This window comes from Sciurus vulgaris (genome assembly GCF_902686455.1).
Source record: "Sciurus vulgaris genome assembly, chromosome: 13".
Taxonomy (NCBI): domain Eukaryota; kingdom Metazoa; phylum Chordata; class Mammalia; order Rodentia; family Sciuridae; genus Sciurus; species Sciurus vulgaris.
In genome coordinates, this window is record NC_136474.1 from 82,356,436 (window position 1) to 82,381,169 (window position 24,734).

General features: G+C 45.8%; 1 protein-coding gene across 12 annotated transcripts in view; it reads left to right on the forward strand.

Annotated features, from left to right (window-relative positions):
- The first annotated feature begins 942 nt into the window (after window positions 1–942).
- Window positions 943–24,734, forward strand: part of ZNF532 (zinc finger protein 532) — a 110,747-nt gene continuing 86,955 nt past the window's right edge. For 2 of the 12 annotated variants that reach the window (XM_079109506.1, XM_079109510.1), the window contains exons 1-3: window positions 1,915–2,043; window positions 3,568–3,649; window positions 3,736–3,845. The gene's annotated coding sequence lies outside the window, so the exon portion shown is untranslated. Of the gene's footprint in view, window positions 1,312–1,752; window positions 2,044–2,612; window positions 2,803–3,236; window positions 3,261–3,318; window positions 3,650–3,735; window positions 3,846–4,395; window positions 4,855–15,252; window positions 15,420–24,734 lie in introns of those variants that run through there. The other 10 variants (XM_079109512.1, XM_079109515.1, XM_079109511.1 and 7 more) reach the window with 10 other exon arrangements.

Consider the following 24,734-nt stretch of genomic DNA (forward strand, 5'->3'; position numbering starts at 1 on the left):
GAAGAAAAAAAGCCTTCCTTTCAAATGAAATCAGACCAGGTAAAGCTGAAACTCAACACACAGAGTAGTGGCATTGTTTTTCAGCTAAAAGAAGATGAGAGTTTCAATTTCATCATCTTGTTACAGTGATAAATGGGCTGCTGTGGCCAGCAAAATTTGCAGACTGTGCATAGGTCTTTCTAAACGTGTGTAAATATGTAGCTATGTACTCTACTGTACATAGCTGTGCCACTCCAATGTGCTGTTTAATGACAACTCTTCTGTGAGACAGTAATTTGGGTTGTTTACATGAGAAGTCCTAAATAGCAAAAATGCTACTTGAAATTTACATCAGTGTTAGAGAACAATGGCTTCCTCCATGAAAGTTAATGCAAGAGGGGAATACTGATATTCAGAATAAAACTTTTGTGCACACTTTGCAGACATTAACCAAACAATATAATTTAAAATAAAACACATAGGAATGCTTTCTCTGCTGGGAGTCTTCGTGGCTATTCCAGTCTACTAGTGTCTTCAGAGTCGGATCAAACGGGAGTGAGCCCTTCTGGGAGGTAATGGTGACATTTTTTCAGATCCTTCCATTTTGTCCTATTTCCAGCGTTCAGCACAATTAGCTTGACAGGGGTTTCTCTCTCATTTTAAAATCCTTTCAATGGAGTACACGTCTGTGAACAATGTAGGAACCAGGGCACGGGCTGGAAACGGCACACTTGATCTGGAATGGAAATACATTGTCTCGCTCTCGGATGGGCTCCGACTGTACCCCTTCGTGGCCTTTGGTGGGTTTATGTATGTATCGTTTTGTGTTCTGTAAGCAAGGAACACCTGCTGTATGTACAATATGTGCTTGTGTTACCTTTGTACATCTTCTCCCTTCGAGAATTTAAAGATCCAGCTATTACATCTTGTTTACTCAATATCGTTCCCCCATTTAAAAAAAAAAAAAAAAAAAACCTACATGAACTGAACATGCCATGTTTCAATCTGGCCCCAGTGGCTTTTTCTCTGAAAGCAAAACGTGTGTCTTTTACACCAGGGCTTTCTCCCCACCCCAGGGGGTGTCTTCCATTCTTTTGTGGCTCAGTTTAAGGCGAAAAGGGCTCCAAACCACTAACTAACCAGAGGAGAGCCCCTTCTTCAACCTCCAGGGAGGATTTCAGACTTAATTTATCTGAAGATAGCGTGCTCTCTTCTTACTTATTTGCCACCATTACGAGGAGAACCGAACACCACCTTGGCTTCAAGATCCTGGGTAGAGGCTCACGGTCTTTTTCAACCATCTTTGGCGAGGCCTTGCTTCCTTCCACTCGAGTAAGTTGCGGCTGGGGCCATGGCAAGGACTGGGTGAGAGTCTGCAATGTCGTTGGAAAAAACAGCAGCCCTCCCTCCGGCCCCTCACCACCACCACCACCCGCTCCGCTCTCCGGGGCGAAGCTGCGAGGCGGCAGCCCGTATGGGCGAGACTTGGCAGGTCTGCGGGCGCCTCTCCGCAGCCGCGGGACTCGGGTCGGCAGCGGCCGGGCGTCGGCGCCCGCCGGCCGCGGGGCTTCGCGCTCCCGCCGCCGCCTGGCTCCCGAGTCTCCCTTCCCCCACGCCCCCTCCCCCTCGCCGCGCTCCCTTTTGTTCGCTCGCCGCCCGGGCCGAGCCGCCGCCGCCGCCGCCCGGCCCGCACCCCAGCCGTAGGCCCCCGGCGTGGCGGGCCGGCCGCCGCCGCCGCCGCGCGGCCTAGAGCGCGGCGCACGGGGAGGCGCGGGGCCGGCCGGGCGCACGGCGAGGCCGCGGCGGCGGCGGCGGCCCGGGAGCCCGGCAGCCGGGGCGGCGGCGGCGGCGAGGCCGCTGCACCGCACACGCACACTCAGACCCCGGCTGCGGGAATGCGGATGACACGCCCGTAACATGGAAGCCGCCGCCCCGCGCTCCGACGACAGCAGCAGCAGCCACAGCAGCAGCAGCCGCCGGCGGCGCCGGCGCGGAACAAAGTCATCCGAGCGCGGCGCCCAGACGCCCGGCTTGACCGCTGCGAAGGCCAACCCCGGGCAGGGGGTGGGTGTGCGCCTCTGCGGCGGGGGCGACCCGGGGGCGGCCGGGGCGAGGGCGAGGGGCGCGGGTGGGCGCTGGGAGAGGCGGGGGCGCCGCCCCTCGTGCCACCCCTGCGGGTCGGGGTGAGCGCGCGAGGCTCAGGCCCCTTGGCCTGACTGCAGTGGCCTGTCCCACCCTCGCCCTAGGGACAGCTGGCCCTCGCGCCCCGCCAGCTTCCTTGGGGGGCCGAGGAAGGGCCGGTTTTGCTAGGCCCCACCAGCTCAGAGAGGGGGCCACGTGAGCGCGGGCTTCCCCCCCACCTACCCAGCGCTGGCTGTGCACAGATGATTTTTCCAAGGCCTCTGTGTCCCCTCTCCCCCACTGCCCCTTCATTTGCTCCCCCCACCCTCCCCAGACATCCCCAGAGTTCTACCCTGAGGTGAAGGGATTTGGACTTCTCCCCCCAGGTGCTTGAAAGAAGAGAAGGTTGGAGGAGGAGGAGGAGACTGGGGGGGCTGCTGGTGATGGTGACAGGGCTGGGAGAGAGAGGAGAGGGACGGAAGGGAGGAGGGGGCTGGGTGGGGTGGGGGTGACAGGCAGAGAGGAGCCTGGTCAACAAGCCAGCACCACTCTGCTAGGAGGCCAGGCCGGCTCCTGCAGCCGACGCATCCTGTGTGAGGAGACACACATAGATTGCTTTCTTGGGGGCTCTTTGTCAGCCACCAACACAGAGAACACACACTGACACACACGTACACAAAGATCTGAGCCAGGTTGTGGGAGGTAAGTGGGGGAAGGAGAAGGAGGGGGAAACAGTATCTGCGGTGGGCTTCGGGGTGAAGGGGAGGGGGAAAGAGCCCTCAGGGGCTCTGGGGGGCTTGTGAGGTGAGCATTTCCAAGGCTGTGTGCTTGTGTGGTGGGGGGGACACACGATGACCTTCCCCTCCTCAGGAAGACCTAAAAGGGAGAGGCAACCCCCAGCGAGATCCCCCCTGTGCTGATGATTTTCAGGGACTTGTTGGCAACTCAGCGAGGGTTGCCATAGCTTTTTTATGTAGGGTGACCAGAACCGGCTGAAACTGGTTTGAGGCAGATCAGCTCCTGAACACAATGCAGTCACTGAGCTACTACAGTAGGATAGCAGCTTCCTCCCTTCATGGCAGCCAAAAGCAGAGGAGCTTGCAGGAAGGTGCCATCCCAACACAGTATGTGAATGCACACTTAGACACCACACAGCACTGGTACGTGACTAATGGAGCCCTAAAAGATCCTGTGTAGAGACGATGGAAAGAAAGGTGCAGGTTTGCAGGGTCTGAGATTACTTGGGCTTTTCCTGCCTTTTTCTTTTGCTTAAGGGATGGACAAGGAGCTGAGATTTATGACCCTTATTAAAGAAAAAAATGTGCCTTGCTAGGGTGGGGACACTTGGTTTGTGCAGTCTCTCTCTGTGTTTTTAACAAAACAAAACCAGAATGAACTGATGGATTTGTAATGGTAGTTTGTTTGTTGCTGGAGAATGCTACTTTGCATGCCTTTTTTCTCTTGCAGGGTATGTTCTGTTTTGTGCTTTTCCTTTTAGAAGCTACTAAAGGGTGTTGGGGATACTTCTGACTATTATGAAGGCCAAAAGGTAACAGTATTGTTCTAGGAAATGAGCATAAATGCGTTCCAGTGATGCTGTTAGCCATACATGCTGTCTTTCTTTTTTCCTTGTAGGCCTGTTGACTGGGGCTGCTTTTAACCCTTTCATATTTGCAGAGAATGCAACTGTGTGACACTAACTGAGCACTGGTCCAAAGTCTTTCCAAAAGGTCAAGGTTCATAAGGTGAGATGTGCTGTTTTGAGCATGAATTTAAATATTAATTTGCAGATCCATTCAAACACATAGTGACAGTGGACTGGTACCCTGGAGATAAAATGGGGTTCATAGTGGAGAAGAAATACTCTTAATGTTATCCACGTTTGATGGGATCCGAGTGACTTTTCGATGGTATTGCTATCAAGGTGAAATCTGAATGCCTTCATTAAATCGCATGTGCCTTGGGCACTTGGAACAGTCAGGCCTGGAAAGAGGCAAGTTTAGAGAATGGTAGGCGGCAGGCCTGGTGGAGAATGTGCTGTTTTGCATAAAACTGAAGCAGTACACATGTAGCATTTTCCTGATGATGATAAGAAAAGGAAGGGCTTCACCAAATCGAGGCAGCCTGGCCACCTTTCTAGGATTTGAGGAGCCTGGAGGTAGATTCTCCTTTTGTTCATTCATCACCTTTCTTTTACCATGCTCTCAGTGTTAACCTGAAAGATTTTTCACTCCGAGTCAAGTGGTGGAATGTCTTATTGATTTTGGGGGCTGTCGACGGTGAGTTCGCCATTGGATTATTTGTGGCATACATTTTAATGTGGAATACTAATGCAGGACCAGGGGGAGACTGGGTAGTCTGGCTTCATCTGTGCAAAGATGCCTGTTAACTCTCAGCTCTACTGGAATGGGTGGTGGAAAATGTCTCTTGCCTTAGAAGATTGCAGTTAGATTTGAGCTGGCGTTTTCATGCACCTTCCCAAACCAGAAGTGGGAGAGGAGGGGAGAGGAGAGAGCAGTAAGGAGTGTAGCACAGAGAAGAACAAAGGCTGTGAGGGGAACACTAAACATTTTGCCTTGGGGTTCCTTGTGAAAAGAACAGTAACTTCCCCAAACAGGAAACCAGTCGCTCCAGAGTTGGATCCGACATGATCTCAGCAACAGAACTGGTTCTGCCTTTCAGCTGGTCTGGTAAAAGTACAATCAAGAGGAGCCCATAGGAGACATTGCAAATACATTTCTCCCTCGTTTTGAAGTGGGTATCTCGTTCCTCTCTGTGTTGAGCAGAACCGTCTTTTCAGAAATGCCGAGAATCTTAGAATTGGTTAAGTTGTGTGCTGGCAGTTGGTGGGCAGCATATCTGTAGTGAGGGTGTTCAGTATGCAGGGGTTTTTATTGTTGAAATGTTTTTCATTTGGCTGCACAACATTGCCTGTCTGATAAAACTGGCAAAAGGGGAAACAGGAGTGCATGGTTAGCTTGGAATACTTTATGCAGTATTTAATACAGATAAATGTAATCTCGGACGGATATACCAGCAAATAGCTTACACGATGGAACAAAATTCTTTGCAAATCACTGTGCTAAAATTGGTTTTCAGTTCTACCTCATTTTCGACTGCCAGAGGTTCTGTGGATGACTAGCAGAAATATGCTTGCAAAGCAGATCCGAATCCATGTTGCATGATATGCTGTTCCTGCGTTTCTGGTGCCAACTAAAACTCAGATGGCTAATATGATAAACCTTAATTAGCTTAATACAATAAGCTGTTTTATCATTTAGTCCTTCATTCCTTGTCTTTCTGGAGTCAGTGATTTTTATTTAACTTTGACAGCCCACCCCTTGCAGTGGCTATTTCTTGAGAATGTATTTTAAAAACCTTTTTAGGCACTGCATGTCATGGAATGTTCTGGTGTACTCTCTTGGTAGTTTTTAGCTTTGTTCCTCCCCTCCCCCCAGAAGTCTCCTGAAAATAGCATTTGTTTTGCATTTAGGCCAGTCTTTCCAGCTGCAAATGCTGCTTAAGGTTGGAGAGCTGGTTCTCCAGGGCAGTGATCATGAGCTCATCTTGGACCGGGGGGCTTGCCTCAGGTGTTGATCTCACGCTGGGGTAGAACAATGTAGCAGGCCCAGGCCTCCAGGGAGAGGTTCCCAGCGTGCTTTGGAGAATAAGCAAGGGCATGTTTCTTCCTGGGAGAGCCAGGAGGGAACACCCGGGCACCCACATTGGGGGCGGGGCCTGTGCTGGAGCTGGAGCTGGAGCTGGAGCTGGAGCTGGAGCCTCAGCCTGGTGCCTGGTTGGGGTTGCCTGCGGCAGTCTCCTTGGAGGACCGCTGAACCATCCCCTTGCAGTAGGATGTTGGGCCCAGCCATACACTGGAAAAAAAGTGTAGCTGGGTGTTGAATCCTTGATTAGTTTTCTCATTTGCCTGAAATTTAGAGTCACATTTTCCAAGTTAAAGAACATTGGATCCAGGGTTTTTGGAACTCTGGCTAACCTGGTTCAGGAACACTGTCTCTCTTCCTCATTCAGACTCCTGCCCCCAGTCAGTTTTAAGGAAGGTTCAGGAAGGAGTAGCCAGCATGTAAGTGGAATTTTGTTGCTCATACCTTCGCTTGGACAGGTTGGAATGTTAGAATTGGTGTTCTTCATCCCTCTCTATTTCTTCCCTTGAACTGCACTCTTGGGCTTTGCTCCGGAGTGCAGTTTGTCTATGGGGTTTTGAGCAACCTTTCCCACGTTCTTGGTAGACTGCCACCTCGCAGTACACAGCTGGCGGGGAGGTTGTCTTTGATGGGGAACTTTTAAAAAAATGCCAGTGCAGGAAAACCGAAAAGATCTGCAAGACTTTAGGGGTGGCGCCTTCCTCATTCCTTAAGATCCCTTCCTAATCCCACATGGCAAGATGGGAACAGCAGCAGCTATGATGGACGGACGTTACAGAAATCCACACCTTTGCGTTAATTATATTTTAGGGATGATCTTTAACCAAGTCATGATTAAAGAGTTAACTCTTGCTGGGTGTGGTGGCACTTACCTGTAATCCCAGCTGTTCGGAGGCCAAGGCAGGAGGATTGGAAGTTCAAGGCCAGCCTGGGTAATTTATTGAAACCCTGTCTCAAAATAATAATTTTTAAAAAGGGTTGGGGATGTAGCTTAGTGGTAGGGCACTTGCCCAGCATGCCCTAGTGAAGCCCTGGGTTCGATCCCCAGTGTACTTAAAAAAAAAATAAAAAAAGAAAAAAGAATAAACTTTAAAAATTTTTAATTTACATACAATAAAAATCCATTCTGGTGTGTAACTCTTTGGGTTTTGACATGTATAGAATTATGTATGTGCCACTGTAATCAATGCAGATCAATTCCATCACACCAAAATTTCCTCCTGTTGCCTGTTTGTAATCAAACTTCTTCTACCTCTACCCCTGCAACCATTGTCCCACTATAGGGATGTTGTTCTCTGTCCCCATTGTTTGGTCTTTTTCAGAATGTCATATATAGCTTCTTTGACTTAGCAAGATGCATTTATGATTTACTCATAGTTTATGTGTAAATACTTTTGATCGCTGAGTAGCATTCCACTGTATGGATGTACCACAGTGTGTTTATGCGTTCACTGGTTGAAGGACATCAGAGTTGGTTCCAGTTTTTGGTGATTGTGAAAAAAAAAAAAAAAAAAAAAAAAGCAGCTGTTGTAAATGTACATTTGTGTACAGGTTTTTGCGTGAACTTAGTTTTTTTTTGAGACTAGGTCTTACTATATTGTCCAAGCTGGTCTTGAAGCCCTGAGCTCAGGCGATCCTCCTGCCTCAGACTCCTGAGCATGAGCAGAGTTTCTTTTTCTTTCTTTTCAATGCTGGGGATTTTGAACCCAGGGCTTTGCACATGCTAGGCAACTAGGCAACTGCTCTACCACTGAGCTAACATCCTAGTCCATGCACATAGTTTCTCTCTCTCTTCTGTGAATATTTGACTGGGTCATGTGGTATATAGGTAAGAGAGAGGTTTGGATGAAAATAAATTCGGCTCATAACTCACAGAAAAGATCTGGCCTTGACAGCTGCAGTTAAGGTTTCCAAGAAAGAGATGGTGGTGAACATTAAAGACACTCAAGAGATGATCCTGAGAGAACACTCTTTAATGGGATGACATGCTTTATAACCCTGAACTAATCGGAATTAGCCAAAAGTAGAAACACAAAACTCCAAGTGGTAAAATATCCTTTATTTCCTCCAGCAATTATTTTTATTCTCTTCAGAAACACTTGGCAGCTTAATTTTTACATTTGTCTTTAGGTTCAGTAAAACCCAACCCAATAATAGAATTGAAATTTTGAAAAGTGATTCCAAAGATTTTTATTGAGGTCTTGGTTGTGTGTAAACAACTACTTAATTATAACTTGATGTATCTACTGCTAAAATATTGGTGGCATTCTAATATTTGAAATCATTGGTCAGCTTTGATACCTTGTAAGGAAGTGAAAATATTTAAGCACTGTCAAAGCAAGGAAGAGGGGAGATTAGAAGGCAGATTCTTTTTTAAAAAGGATAAAACACTTAGGATCAGGAAGAGCAAATAGAGGTGCTGGTGGATAGAGGGAGGAGGAGCAGCAAGCCATGTTAATTTGGGGATGCTTTAATCCATTTAACAGATGCTTACTGCACACCAGGAATTGTTAGGTCCTGGGAATACAGAGCGAAAAGAAATCAGAGAAAAATCTAGTGGGAAGTAACCTACAGATAGGAATGTGAATGGCCGTCCAGTGCCAAGTGTCAGGGGAGGACCCTTGAAGAAGCAGCTTCTGAGTTGAACCAGGCACAACCAATGAGACCAGCATGGGAACAACGTGCTGGGCAGAGCATGTGAGCAGAGGCAGCAACCGTAGGGGGGTTTGGTCTGACGGTGGGTCCCAGACCCACAGCTGGGAGGCAGTGCAACTGGGGGGCAGTCAAGGGCCAGACTGAAGAAGGTTCCTGTGCACAGTCCCTTCCAATGGGACTTCCTAATATAGCTAGTGTTGGCAGAAGGACATCCTTTGTCACAAAGGTCCTGGGGCAGCACCTTGCAGAGGCTCGAGGCAGGGAGGCCGAATGAGAGGAGCACTGCAGTAGTCCAGGAGAGACCGAGGGCTGGGATCTAGGGAGTTGCTGGTGGTGACTGAGCGCAGGTTTTGACTGCACAGGGGACCAGGTGCGTGTGGTGGTACCTGACTCGCTGTTGGGAGGGATGGAGGAGGAGGGATGAGGATGCTCCTGAGGTGACCCTGTGGTTACTTGGCTGCTGGTCCTTTCTGAGACTGCAAAGTGAGAAGGCAGAGGAGACTGGGAGAGTGGAGGTGGGAGAGGATGGAGGCATTGAGTTCAGATTTGAATTCATTTGCTCTGAGGGGCCCTGGGTCTCCAGGCTCTGTGGTCTGGAGTTCAGTAGGGTTGTTAGGTCTAGAGGTTTAGGTCGGAGCACAGAAGTGTCCCCTATTCCACGGGGAGCGGTTTCTTAGACGCCCAGTGAGTGCCTGAAACCTTGCTATTACTGAACCCTACCTATGCTATTTTTTCCCTATACATGCATAACTGTGATCAATTTAATTTCTAAATTAGGCATAGTAAGAGATAAACACTATTAATAGAACAGCAATTATAATAATATATGAAAATAAATTATGTAAAACTTATTGTTTTGGGGGGGTCCTGGGAATTGAAATACTCAGGGGTGCTTTACCACTAAGCTATTCCCCCAACCCTTTTCTTATTTTTATTTTGAGACTGGATCTCACTAAGTTTCTGAGGCTAGCTGTGAACTTGCTGTCCTCCTGCCTTAGCCTCCTGAGTAACTGGGATTACAGGCCTGTACCACTGTGCCTGGCTGTTAATTACTCCTGGAATTTTCCATTTAATTTTCCATTTAATGTTTTCAGACTACTGTTGACCTCGGGTAACTGAAACCTTGGAAAGTCAAGTCACAGATAAGGGAAGACTGCTGTGGTTAGCTGTACTTAGTAAAGAACAGACACGATAGAAGAAAAGTGTGACAAAGGACTGAGTTTGGGGTCCCCTAAAATAAAGGCTCATATAGTAAAAACCACACGTGAAGAGGGATGGGTAGCTGAAGAACTTAAAATACACGCTTCAGAAGGTTGGGGGCAGGCTAGAAGTGTGGCTCAGTTGTAGAGTGTTTGTCTAGCATGTGCGAAGCTCTGGGTTTTACCACCAGCCTGGCATACACACATCCAAAAGCAATTTGGAGGACAGAACATTTCCAGAAAGGTAGAAAAATGTTGTTGTTGGTCCTGTGATCTCATTTAATCCTGAAAGAGTGAAACGAGCTGTGTATTGTTGTGCACATAGTACCAGTGGGGGAACTGAGTCAGAGACGCTGGCCAAGGTCTTTTGGGTCAGGCATGGTTATGGAGGCAGGGTTTGCTGCACGCTCCTTATCACTGGGTGGTTCTGCCCCCGGGGGAGCCTGGAAGGTGGTTTAGAGGAGTGGACGCCAGGAGGAGGAGCCCAGAGGGCATAGCTGCGCCAAGAGGCAGAGACACTGATGGCACACAGGTTGGTTCATGCCTGCCCTGTTAGAATGTGTAATGGGGAAGTGGTCACGCGTGCCTGTAATCTCAGCAGCTCTGGAGACTGAGGCAGGAGGGGCGCGAGTTCAAAGCCAGCCGCAGCAACTTAACAAGGCCCTAAGGAACTTAGTGAGACCCTGTCTCAAATTAAAAAGGGCTGAGGATGTGGTGGCTCAGTGTTGAAGTGCCTCTGGGTTCCTGAGGTACACTGAGGGCCTTCATATTTAGTCCCCTTTTCTTGCCGTGGTCAGCACAGACAGAAGAGAATCTGTTATCGGCACCAGAGACGTCTCTAGAAATAGCACACTGAAAAGGCTTAAACAATTTTGCTGGGCACTAGGGTGAGTTTACAGATTGAAAGGGAGAAGGGCTAGAGAAATGCTTTTGTTTCACGTTCTCTTTGAAAAGGAGAAAAGCGAAGTAAATTGAAAGTGCTGAGAAAAATCCAACCGTAAATAAACAGAGTTTAAAGAATTCTTTGAATCATTTCCTCCAGGCAGGAAGTTCTAAAGTTTTAGAATCAACGGGGAGAGCAGATTCTGTGTAATCTACATCTGGAGACTGAAAAATAAGTTAATTTTAGACAAAACTCCATGTGGTTTCTTAGCTGCCCCACACATTCCCTACTAAAGATCCTCTACTCCATGGGCTTGAGAGCTGGAAAATGCCTGGAAGATGCCAGTTTTGAATGGTTTTCTCTGTAGTCAGTTATTACGACTTTACATAATCAGAGCTTTGAGGCATCTGGACTGAGCCGGGGGATCTAAAGATGACCGGGTGTTGTAGCTCTCCACTGATATCACTTCATCAGCCTTTCTTTGTGGGATACAAACTTCTTTCAGAGAGACTGATTCTTGGGGCTGGTAATAGGTATTGATTTTATCATTTTCTTCCGTGAGGAACAGATTTTTTTCTAGGGATCTGAATAGTAAGAATTAGGTTGTTGAACAACTTCACAGGTTACAAAATTAAAGGCCCTCTGTTTTAAAGGAGCATGTAGCTAGAAATGCTTCAGATATTTATGGTCACCTCTTCATTTTCTGCAGGGAGCCTGAATGGGTTGCGGGGGGCAGGCGGGGGTCAGGTAATTTAACAGCTGGTCTGAACTGGAGCCCAGCATCTGGACTCCTGGTCCGGGATGGTTGCCGTCATGGCTTTCTCTCTGCCTTCCAACATTTATCATATGTGCTTTGGTGGTATATAATCCCATTCGTATTTATAATCCTTATATCTGATGAGCCTGAAAGCATGAGTTAATCAAATTAACTCACCTTTAATTAATAAGCTGATTCTTAACAGTTTTACTGATTTTACATAGCAGGAATAGGAGAGGAAGTTGGAGAACTGATTATGCTTAGCATTCTAGTTAAATCTGGGTGATAAGGCTATGGAGATTTCCAGATGCCATTCCCGGCTCTCCGTGACATCAATCTGTTTGCTTAACCCTCTATGTTATAAGCCCGTGCTCTGCTGCATACTAGCACCGGAGAAGTTGCTTAAATTCCAAACCATACTTTTCTTAAGGATTTGAGGATTAAATACATATAAAGTACTTTGCAGGGTGTATGCTAATATATCCTTTCTAAAATTGTAACTGTCATTCTGTGTTCCTTGGTCTGCTTGTTTTAGAAGAATGACTTCTTTTTTTGCCTGTCTTGGATAGTATTGTCTCCTGTCCTAATTTAACCTCATTTGTGAGTAGTGTTTGCTTTTGACCATGAAAATACACAGAATGTGTGTCTCCTGCCCATCTGTAGGACTCCAGTTACAACTGCCCAATATCTGGTTAAAAGTGGGTGAAATGTAGGCAAGAAGGTGTTGTACATGTTCCAACTTGGCTGTGCTTTCACACAGTTGAAGATTTTGCCCAAACTTTTTCATTATTGTCTTGTACTTCAACTGTCTTCATTTCCAGAAAAATTCAGCCCAGTCAATACTTGACTGTAGTCAAGGTTTTCTGTTGATATGATTTTATGTTGATCAGAGTTGAAAACAAAACAAAACTTGTCTGTGAAAATATGACAGGTTAGCAAAAGCTATCCTCAGCACTTTCTTCCCTGTGATGTTCATATCCTGGACACTGGGATTGGGGGTGATGGAGGGTTGAGGGGAGAAAGGATCCAAGGGGTTCACAGTGATTGATTTATGTCTGGAGCTGCTGTGTCCAGCATCCACCAGCCTCATATGGCTACTGAGCTCTCGAGATGTGGCTAGTCCTAATTGAGGTGAGTTGTAAGTATAAGATATACAGAAGGTTTTCTATATTGAGTATATTTTGAACTTATATTTTGATTAAACACTTTTATTATTATTTTTGTGTTGGGAATTGAACCCAGGGCTTTACACATGCTAAGGACTTAATTTATCACTGAGCTTTCCCTAGCTCTTATACTTTATTATTAAAATTTATTTCATCCCTCTCTTTTTTCTTTCTAAAATATGGCTACTGGAAAATTTAAAACCACATATGTGGGTTTCATATATTGTACAATGATGGTCCAGAATGTTGGGCGGATGTTTAAATAAATTTAACAGTGTAATTTCTTGTGCCCAGCAGTATTCATATTTATTGATGTCATTGAGGCCCTCTTTAGGCTGGAAAAAAATAGTGTAATATCTGTGTTAGGGTTTCCTTATTGGAGAAACTCATCCTCCTCTAGTTTGGGCTCTTTTTATCTCCTGGGTGGTCCTTATTCATTGCTGTCCATCACAGGTTGCACACAACCATGCTGAGTTGGTGTGTGCTTCTGAATGGAAAGGAAAGCAGTGTTTGCTGCAGGTTACTGCATGTGTGCTAGGATCGTGTGCGTTAGACTTGCGTCTTATAAGGTATACTTAATATCCCTGTTAAGACAGAGAGAGGAAGTGACTATCTGAAGATTGCATCTCTAGTAAATGATTGAACCAGGGTCAGGTTCTTCCCTGATTCCAGTCCTTCCTACTGCTTGCCATGTAAAAGCTCCTTGAGCTGCTGATGTTCTGTACCCATCATTCAGGGTGTCCTGGGTACCCTGTTGCCCAGATTGCATTGATCACATTTTAATTTGCATGCAGGTCATGGGGGAGGTCTTGTTAAAATGCTGATAGTGATTCCATAGGACTGGGGTGGCCCTAAGCTTTTGCATTTCTAAGTAGCTTAATGTTGACACTACTGGTCTGAGGACCACACTTTGAGTAGTGTCTCTTTTCCTTGGTCTTAGACATGCTGCTTCTCTGCTTCCAGAACCATCTGATTCTCTAATTCTTGTCGGACTCCACAAGGACTCACCCTCTGGCTTGGCCTGTGATGGCAGCAGTAAGTGCAAATGGGGCCAGAACTCATTTTTAGTCATAGATACTCAGTTCTGGCATGATCTCTGACTTCTAGGTACTTAGGATCTGACTGGATCCTTGGTTTATGTCTTCCTGCATTCCTGAATCACCCCAGCTTTGATATCTTGATTCCTTCAACTGCTTGACACCTGTAGCCTACTAAAAGAAGGTCATGTGAATGTTGACATTAGATTCAGGAAATGTGTTATAACTCATTGTCATGAAGACTGTCAGGCCTCAGGTCAGCATGTAAGAGTGACTATGCCGTGTTTGGCTGGTTCGGGGATTTGGTATCCAGTGAGAGATGGGGACTCAAAACTGTTAGCCTGCCCCTGTTGCTGCCTCAATGCCTGACAAGGTATTGAGGTGACTTGTGACTTCTTGTGACTTTTCCTTAGAATGGAAGTAACAAAAGGGCACCTCACAGAGCTCTGTTGAAGTGGCTAATGACACTGTTTCTCTAGTACATGATGGAGACAACCACCATTGAGTTCTTGGATCCAGATGTCCTGGGGGAGGGTCACCCTGGAACCCTAGGCAAATGCAAAAATGAGTTGTAGAAAGGAGTTGAACTATAAGAGACTGGAAGACTTTAGTAGGTGTCTTCCTGTGGGAAGGCACATTGATTAAATCAGCCATGGCAATAAAATTATGTCTGTCTCATGAGATAGTTTACCTCCCCATCTCTGCAAAAGTCTGCTGTTTCATAGAACTCTTAGTTGAGTTTTAGATCTTACTGAACATCTCAACACTGAGAGTTCTGTGAAATATGAACCTGGACATCGAATATAATTATTAATTGTTAACTAAACCCATTATCTCTCCCTGTTAAGTGCAGAGTCCTGTACCTGGCCTGGTGGGAGCCTTTGCTCAGGACTAGTGGTGGTGGCTGGAAGGGGAGCATGATGGAAGAACAGGGTAAAGCCTGGCTGCTAGGACAGGCAAGGCTATGGGCCAGCCCTGGAGAAAGGGAATAGAACTGTGGGTATCAATCAGAGTTGGGGGTGAGCTCAGATGTAGCTGAGGCAGAAGTCAGAGGCCTGACTGTTCCATGCCAAGAGTTGGGGTAAGGTAGGAATCAAAGACCAGATCTGTGGAGGACATCAGAAGGTGAAATGGCGAAGGGTGGTCACAAGAACAGTGAAGTGGGCAAGAACCAGGAGAGCACATGGGTGCAGAACAGATGGATACTTGAAAGTACAAGATGGCAAGAATCATACTATCTGAATGATGGATGGTGCTAGCAGGAAAGGCCACTGGATGACCTGAAATGTGAGTAAATAGGTGCATGAGGGAGGCCAGTATGTGGTGCCGTACCCGGGATTACTGCATAGCTGAATGGGAACCAACCTTACCTGGCAGGCTTCATGTGGGATGGTGATGGAGGACACCTGGTGGCCCAGGTGGCCGGAGAGAAGCATGTGGGTCAGAAGCAGTAGCTCCTTGTAGGCCAGATTCCTGTGGGAGGCACTGAAAGCCTAGATTGTTTGGAGTTTGCCTGGCATGGCGGGTCCAGGGTGAAGACAGAGCCATCCTTTAACGTAGTGAAAAGGGAGCTCATTAAAGGGCCTGCTGCAGCGACTGCCAGGACCCGCGTCCAGGAACTCGGCCCGCATCTTCACTAAGCGTGCTCCGCATTCTTCTCCGGGCCACATGTGCTTGGTTGTCCACTTGTGCCCCACCCTTGGTAGAACTGCATTTTTTAAATCTTTCCTCTGTACGTGGCCCCACATGACTTCCCCGCAGCTCCTGTCTCTCCACGTCTGCATTCACAGACTGGTGGATGTAGCTGTATTCCTCAGCCCTGCTTCCACTTCTCAAGACCAGACACCTGGCGGGGCTGACATAATTGGCTGTGCCTGGGAGGGCAGACTTCCTGCTGCCAGTCGTTGTCAGTGAAGGTGGCCAGTGGGCTCCCGAGACACCCCAGCACTCTACCACAGTAAGAACCATTAAAGTAAAATTGCTACAGTGTTAGCCTCCTCTTACGTATAGTCAAGGTATTCCTTTCTCATTTTAAAATGCTGTGCTTTCACTGAGTGGGGTGGCACACGCCTGTAATCCCAGGGGCTTGGTCCACTGTGACAGGAGGATTGCGAGTTCAAAACCAGCCCCCGCAACGGTGAGGCGCTAAGCAACTCAGTGAGACCCTGTCTCTAAATAAAATACAAAATAGGGCTGGGGATAAAGAAGAATAAAATTATGGCATTTGCTGGTAAATGGATGAATTTGGAAAATATCATGCTAAGTGAAATAGGTCAAGCCCAAAAAACCAAAGGCCGAATGTTTTCTCTGATAAGTGCACGACAATATGTAACAAGGTGGGTGGCGGGGGGAGAGAAGAATGAAGGAACTTTGGATGGTGTAGGGGAAAATGGGGTGGGAGGGGGTGAAGGACAGAAAGATAGTAGAATGAAACAGTATTACCCTACGTACATGTATGATTACATGAGTGGTGTGAATCTACATTGTGTACAACCGTAGTAATGAAAAGTTGTACTCCATTTGTGTACAATGAATCAAAATGCAGTCTGTAAAAATAAAAAAAAGATTTTAATAAAAAAAAAAAATAGGGCTGGGGATGTGGCTCAGTCGTAGAGTGCCCCTGAGTTCAGTGCCTGGTACCTACCCCCTGCCCCCCCCCAAAAATGCTGTGCCTTCTAGAGAATGTTTCCAGGGGAGCAGAATCTGCATTGAGTGAGTGAGTCGTCAGTGAGAAATGTGCTTTGTATGTTTGTCAGGCACATTTGATAAGCTGGAGGCAAAAAGGCAATGAAAATGGAGCTTGCCTTTTTTTGTAGAATATGCTTTTGTTCATATATATATAAATGGCATTGTTGGCCAACTGTTAGCAACGCCAGTGGTCAGGATGGCGTTCCTGGGTTCGTCACGTCTTTCACCTCTTCCTGTAGCCTCCAGCACAGAGTTGTTCCATGACTGTTCTGTTGTGGGGGAAAAGTTTGTAGCTTTGCTTTAATTCATCACTGTGTTGTCAGAAAGCAACTTAGCCATAAGCCAAATTGGATTTGTGTGCTTCGTTTTTAACACTTTGTTGACATACTTGGGGTGTTTAGGGCAGGACTGGGAAGAATATGAGAAAAGGAAAGGATTGGAATCAAGAGAAGGTTCTGAGAAAGTTAAGTCTTGGTGGAACTGGAGAGAAGGTGAAGGATGGAGTCTGACAAAAAGGGAGGCACAGACGAGAAAGAGAAATGAAGGGAGCAGTCTACAGTTGCTGTGAGAAGAAAATGTGTGCAGAGGCCCCTGAACATCTCCTTCTGGCTGGAGGGAAGTTTCGTAGGAAATGATGAAAAACAGGAGTTGCCAGGAAGATGGGTTGACTAGTTGACTTGGTCACCTTGGGAAAGGCAGCTAAGGAAGCAGCATCTGTTGGGAGCCACTTTTGATTTCTATGTCATTAAAACTCACAGCAACCCCACAAAGTGGGCAACCCTGTTGTCCCATTTTATACCTGAGGAATGGAGGTTCAGAAAGCCTAAGGAATTTACCAAGGCTGGGCCAAGTGCATTCATACCTGGGTCTTTCAGACTCCCACCTACCCTCCTCCTCTCTCTTCAGTATAGGGCCAGGGTACATGAACTCTTTCAAGTATAGAAAGTGACTCTTTTCTATTTTCTATTTACTCAAAATCACAGAAACAGTATTTGACCTGCAGTATTTACTCCATAGATGCACAGCTATTGCTGGTTGTCCGAGTAATGCCCTAGACCAAGACACGGAGGTGGGAAGCTTGGCTGAGTGTCTAGAGGACTGTTCGAGCATCATGTTTAGGGTCTTTCATGGGCACGGAAATGTATATTTGGTGCCTCTCTTAGGGGTGTGTGTGTGCGTTTGAGGTCCCTCAGAGGTGTATATAGTATTCCGCAAAATGCAAGTCTGGTTTATCTGGTCAGTGTTAATTTGGGAAAGATTAAACATGTAGTTCAGCACTTGACTTAACGGTAGCCTACTTAATGGTTTTGATTTAGATGACTCAATTTAAAAAAACATTTATTCCTCTGATCTGGAGCATTATGACTCCGTTGGAATTTCAGATGTTGCTATAATGTCTTTGGCTACATGGTGCTGCTTCAGGTCATCAAGGATAGACATGTCTTTTCTGCATCTGTTTGGCTTCTTAGAAGACCTTGTTGAGCTGCCGGACTGCAAGGGGCACTTGAGGGTGCTCCGTTACCTGCCATGATGGTTGGGAAATCTGAGGGCAGCTGCCTTGTTTTTGCCTGGTGGAGAGAACCAGTGTGTGGCTTGATTTCTTCTCAGCTTTCTTTGTGCTAGAGTCCTTAATGCTCACCTTGTTCTTATGTTCAAATAACTCACATTTAGTAAACACTGTATCCCAGGTACTGGAGTAAGCACCTACCTGGATTGTTTTATTTAATCCTCACGATAGCTCCAGGAGGTTGATCTTCTTACCTCTCTTTTACCTTTGTGGGAATAGAGTACTAAAGAAATTAGGTGACTTACTTGAATTTCATAACTTTTAAAGGGAAAGTCAGGACTCACCTCAATTTGTCTTGTTCCGCAACCCAGGCTGTGACCACTGCTGTGTACTGTGGTTTGTAGGTGTCATTTTAGCAGCTAATTGGTGGCAGGCTCAAATGTCTTTGAGGTTCAAAGCCAATGTGTTTCTCGTGCTGCCGTGTCCAAGAGGTGTTCCTTGCTTACTGCCTGACCCCAATGGTGGTTGTGGCTGCCGAAGGGTTAGCACGCTCCCTCCCAGCCTGTCTTCCTTTTCCATACCTGCATGTGCCTGCTTGTAGGTGTATGTGACTTTTACAACCCAGGTAGTCTGCTTCTGTCAGCACTTACAGAGCCAGCCTGGCAGGGCTTTTAATAATCATTTCAATGGCTGAAAACACAAAGAAAAGTCTTTTTATTTTTTCTTAATTTGTTTAATATGGCCCTGGGGATTAAACACAGGGGTGCTGTAACACTGAGCTATGTGCCCAGCCTATAATTTATTTGGAGATAGAGTCTTGCTGAGTTGTCCAGGCTGACCTTGAATTTGTGATCCTTGAAGCAGCCTTAGCCTCCCTAGTTGCTGGGATTATAGGCATGTGCCACTGCACCTGATGAGAATCACTTCTTAAACCTTACTTCAAGTACATCTACAGGCATTTCACCTCTAAAGCTTCTAGGATGATGTAAGCCTGGGTGATGCGTCCAGTCGTGGATGCCCATTTTGAAGACTTGAAGTGTAGGTACACAGTCAGCACTAGAAAGTTCTGAGACACCTCGAGAGAAAAGAAATTGTATGTGTGTTTAACCTAGTGTTTCCCAAACTCCTAAACTGTAAGGTCTCTTTTTCCCTTATTTTGGTGGAAAGTTCAGTAGCAGGAGGTGTGTGCCTGGATGAATATTGTTTTACGCTGTTGGTTGTTTTTGATGAAATGAATGAAAGATGAGGGTGGGGCTTTTGAGGATACTCAAGGCTCCATCCATTCTCCTCCTATTAATATAACAGTGATTGATGAAATGATGCAATTAGTTCTCTTTTTTCCTGTTTTCTGTCTACTCCAGAAAAAGAGCTTATAAATGAGCTTATTTTTAAAATCAATGGTGGTAGGCATGCTGTGAGTGATCACTTTGAGGATGCACTCAGTCATGTTTTACAGATGGAAGTACTGTGATTCATAATTCAGAAACTGTTTGTAGTGAATTTGGTGTCTAGTGAGAACCATTTCATGGCTAGCCAGGGTATCCTTTGGGAGCATAGGAAGCCTGGTGGTAGCTGTGCAGGGAGCCACTGTCCACTTCCTTCCCAGGCTGGTGGGAGATGAGGGGCAGGCCGGGGCTGGAGCAGTGGCTTGTTGCTGCCTGCATTCCGGTGTGGGAGAACCAGGGAAGTGAGTTTATCATGATTTTAGCAGGATCAGGTGTTGGTGGGAGGGGGGTCTGTGCTTACATGAAGCAGAATTTTTCATTTTCTTTCTTTTTTGGTACTGTGGATTGAACCTGGGGTGCTTTACGGAGATACTTTCCCAGCATGCCCCCCTTTTTTTCCTTTTGAGACAGGGTCTCTGTAAGTTGCTTCTGGCCTCCTTAAGTTATTGAGGCTGGCCTTCAACTTGTGATTCTCTTGTCTCAGCCTCCTGAGTTGCTGGGATTATAGGTGTGTGCCACTGCACCCAGATGTGGAACAGGGTTTTTCATTCTCAGCACTATTCAGAATATTGACTGTCGACATCCTTTTCTCTCTTTTTTGTGGTGCTAGGAACTGAACCCAAGGCCCTACACATGCCAGGCAAGCACTTTTCCATTGTCCTGCATTCCCAGCCCTGGACTGTAGACATTGTTGTGGGGCTGCCTGGTGCTGTGTAGGATGTTGAGCAGCATCCTCAGCCTCTGCTCACTGCATGCTAGTAGCACGCCTCCACCCCTAAGTTATGACACCCGAATGTCTATGGCCTTTGCTAAATGTTGTTGGTGGTGGAACTTGCATCAGCCACTGACTTCAAGCCTTGCAGAAGAACAATATTTCCAAACTTTGGGAGGTGAAAATTTCAAAAAGAAGACCTGATGAGGGAAGCAAGCCAGCCACCCTGTGCATGGTCAAGTCCTCGCAGAAGTACAGGTACCTGTAGCTACTGGTTTTCTCTTCTTTTCTTGTACTGGGTATTGAACCCAGGGTTGCTCTACCTCTGAACTACATCCCCAGACCTTTTTGTTTTGTATTTGGAGCCAGGGTCACAGGGTCTCACTAAGTTTCTGAGGCTGGCCTTGAACTTGGAATCCTCTGCTGCTGGAATTATAGGCATGCCCTATCATGCCTGACTTTCTTCCATGTTTTTTAATGCTGGAAGTTTCAAAAGTGCTTGCAAATATTTTTTATTTAGTATTTAAAAATTTAAAAGTGGAAAAAAAAAAAAAACAATTGAGAAGACATAGGTAGTATAACTGAGGGTTTGTACTATTTCAGGGACAAAGGTTGCTGTGCAGGATTTAGGACCTTGGTGCAGACATTCAAAACCTTATTTAGGTGACAAAGGAAAATTACTTTGAAGCTTTCCTTTCTATATTCAAAACATCACTTGTAATTTAGGAAATCTATATTTTGCTTCAAACTGGAATTGTGGAGATGCTACTAAAAAGCATGGTATTTACAAAATGCCAAAAGAAAGCTTCTGGTGTCTAGATGATATCTTGGAGTTAAAAGAATATAGTGAATCCATTAGGAAATAAAACTTATACAACAGTTCCTTCCATAGATTGCCAGGGCTGATATTTTGACAAGTCCTAAGTGTGTAGGAAATTTAAACTTCTACCTGCTTCCTTTTATATAGATGGGAGATTTTGAAAATTAAAAATGTATGTTTATGTGGATTGAAATTTGAAAAAAAAAATTCTTTAGTTTTAAGAGAATATAAATAGAAGTATGAAATAGAAGTTCAAAAGTATTGCTATAGTTCACCCTTGTCCTCTGTCCCATTGCCCTTTCTAGATTAAGGGTCAAAATATTTGATGTGCAGCCTTCTAAACCTTTCTAGGAATTCTTTGTGTGAGTGGGTTGGAGTTTGAACCTAGGGGCGCTTTACCACTGAGCTACATCCCAGTCTTTTTTATGTTACATTTTGAGACAGGGTCTTGATGAATTATTGAGACTGGGCTTAAACTTGGGATCCTCCTGCTTCCGCCTTCAAAATTGCTGGGATTACAAGTGTGAGTCAGTGTGCCTGACTGCTTTCTGTGAATTTTATGTATCTATGAATTTTACAACCCTAAATGTTTAAGTACAAAAAAATATGTACTTAACCTTTTTTTCTTTTTTTTTAATTGAGACAGGGGTCTCCCTATGTCTCCTAGCTAGGCTAGCTAGGCCTCAAACTACAAATCCTCCTGCCTCAGCCTCCCAGATTAGCTGGAATTACAGGTGTGAATCACTGCTCCTGCCTTTAAATCTTTAATATAGCATGTGTATTATTTCATGATCTGATTTCTTTCACTTAATGTTTTATTCCCCCACTGTGCTGGGGCTAGACAAGAACCAGCAAGAACTAGGCAAGTGCTCTCCCACTGAGCTCTATCACCATCCCTTACTGATCTGTTTGGATTATTCCATCTCAGTATTTATTATGTCTCTGCTTCACTTTTTTTTTTTTGGGTGCTGGGGATCGAACCCAGGGCCTTATGCTTACAAGGCAAGCACTCTACCGACTGAACTATCTCCCCAGCCCCTCTGCTTCACTTTTAATGACCACATAGTACTCCACCGAAAACCACTGTACCTGTGGGTGTGGTGCACATGCCTATAATTCCAGTGACTCATGAGGCTGAGGCAGGAAGATCCCAAGTTCAGGCTAGCCTGGACAACTTAGTGAGACTGTATCTCAAAGTGAAAAATAAAAAGGGTTGGGACTGTAACTTAGTGGGAGAACATTCCTGTGTTCAAGCCTTAGTACTGCAAAAACAACAGAATAACTGTACCCAAACCAGTGGGAATGTACTTAATACTACTGAGATGTACACGTGACAAGTGGTTAAAATGGACTGGAGGGTAGCTCAGCGGAGGATTTTCTTTCATTGGCCCATAACTCTGCAGGTGCATGGGCGGTCCCTGCCCTTTTTTGACTGGTTCAGTACCAGATATTTGCAAGCAGGCATGGTCACCCAGGTAGCTTACTTGGTTCCCAGAGGCACTTAGGAGGTGACATGAAGGAGCCCTTGAGGGAGAACACAGTCACATAACCTAACTCTAATGGCTGGGTTAGGTGGCTCATGCACAGTAGTGCAGGGGCTGGAGGAGACTGAGACTCTCTTGGGCTTTTCTGTCCCCATGCACCATTTGGTATTTTTTGCGATGCTGGGGATTGAACCCAGGGCCTTGTGCTTGCCAGGCAAGCACTCTACCAACTGAGCTATCTCCCTAGCCCTCGCCATTTGGTATTTAGTAAACTCTTCTGTGTTTGAGTTTTTCTTGCAAATCCATTATTTTGAAATGCTAACCTTTGGGCAGTCTTGCCCTTTAAAATGCACATTTTATTGTCTACAGAAAAACATGGGGCAGGTATTTTTAGAAGCTTTGCATATTCAGTAAGTAGATATTCCACTGTTAAGAACCTTCATTTCACAGCAAGTCAGCACCATTTTATTTTTGATCCATGAGCAAGAAAAAGATGATATGGGTCATGTGGATTGACCAGAGTTGCTTAATGTGGATATTGTTTGATACAGATTTAGTCCCAGAGTGGTGCAGCACCCTGTCACTCAGGAGCCCTGGGTAGGTGAGGTGGTCTGATGGGGAAGAGGTGGAGAGAGAGCTGTGTAACCATGTCATTCGGCACTTGTCATCTTGCGCCCTTCAAGGCCGCAAACCAAAACAGGACCCGGGCACTGGGCTCACCGCAGCCTGTCACGCGGGGCTGCAGTATTGCTGGTTGTGGTCACCGGTCCTCTTCCCATTCCTGCTGCCGCTTAGGGGTGGAGACCTCCCCAGGTCTGGGGGGAGCTGCTGTGGTTCCTGCCACTTCCTGAGGAAGTGCGGAGGCCCTGGGCTTTGTGAAAGTGGCTCTGTCCCTGGGTCCTGCCGGGCAGGCCTGGGGAGTACGGTCACATGCAGACGGATTTTCTTCAGAGTGGGGCTTGGACTCCTCAGTCAGTCTTCCGTTAGGTCAGTCCTTTGCCTCCATAAATTACTCCTTAACTGCTCTATTCCCGTTCTCAGCTGAAAGAACCGAACTTTATGTCTTTCTCTAAAGGGTTTTCTAGGTTATGCTCTGATATAAATGATGAAAATTTAATATTTTAATGGAATCAACTCAGTTGAATAGTAAAACAACCTTCATAGAGAATTTTACATAAGCAGAGTCAGGAGAAAATCCCTAGGTTGTTCGTTAACAAGAAAATTGAGCATTTTGGAACTTACTGCAATTTTAACGAACTACAAACCAAAGTCAAGTTTTAAATCAGTTAACTCCTGATGAAAGTGAAGAATCACTTGCAATGTACCTTATCATAGCTCAATTTCACATAAATCTGATTTACAAATATAAAATCAAATATTTTCATTTTGAATATTCTTTTCAAATATGGAAATACATGTGATTCATAATTTTCTTTTTCATTTTTCCATCTTTGGCATATTGCAGATCATATTCTTTTTCCTTGATTTTCCTCTATTTTCCACACATTTCATTTTATTTATTTTACTTTTTGGTACTGGGGATTGAACCCAGGGGTGCTAACCGCTAAGCTACATCCACAGTTCTTTTTATCTTTTTTATTTTGAGGCAAGTCTTGAACTCCAGCCTTCAGAGTTGCTGGGATTACAGGCCTGCACCCCCATGCCCTGCTCCCAAGGATTTGAGATGTGACTGCTTCGTAGTTAACACACAGGAGTGAAAAGCTCTGGAGTTAGCCAGGCAGAGGTGGCTAGCCCTGGAGGCTCCCTGTTGCCAGGGAGCTGCCTGCTGGTGCTTGTTCCAGGCTTACCTGGGCTCCACCAGCTTGTCTTGCTGTAGCCATGGAACATACAGCATATCTCCTTTTTCTTTTTTTTTTTTTTTTTTTTTTTTTAATAAAATACATTTGTTATGAAAACTGTGCTGCTCACATTAACTGGTACATTCTATTTAAAAGGACATTTTTCCAGAAGTGCAGCAGGTGCTTAAGAAATATAAACTTTTGAGTAAAATTAAGTACCCTCCTTACTACTTAACTGTTATGACCGAGCTTATCCAAACATTTGCTTTGCTTTTGGGGAGGGCAGTTCGCCAGCTCACCGTGCCTATGGCTGCGGGTTGTTCCTGGCTCCTCTTCGCTGAAAGCTTAGTTGTTATCTCTTTAATGACTTCTAGTCTTTTTTCTTTTTTCTTCCTTTTTACCCTTCCACTGTAGGTATCTACTCAGCAAAATTTCCATGATTCCAAAATACCCTGTTAAAAGAATACTTTTCTCTGCCTGTTTTTTTTTTGTATTTTTTTCTCCTTCCTCCCTCCCTCCCTCCCTCCCTCCCCCCCCCCTCTCTCTCTCTCTCTCTCTCTCTCTCTCTCTCTCTCTCTCTCTCTCTCTCTCTCTCTCGTGTGTGTGTGTGTGTGTGTGTGTGTGTGTGTGTGTGTGTGTGTCTCTCTCTCTCTCTCCCCACTGAGCCACATTCCCAGGCCTTTTTAATTTTTTTTACTTCAAGGCAGGGTCTCAGTAAGTAAGCTGGCCTGGAAATTGTGATGCTCCTGTCTCCTGAGTTGCTGGGAGTAGCTGGGATTACAGGCATGTGCCATCACGCTTGGCTCTCCACCCCATT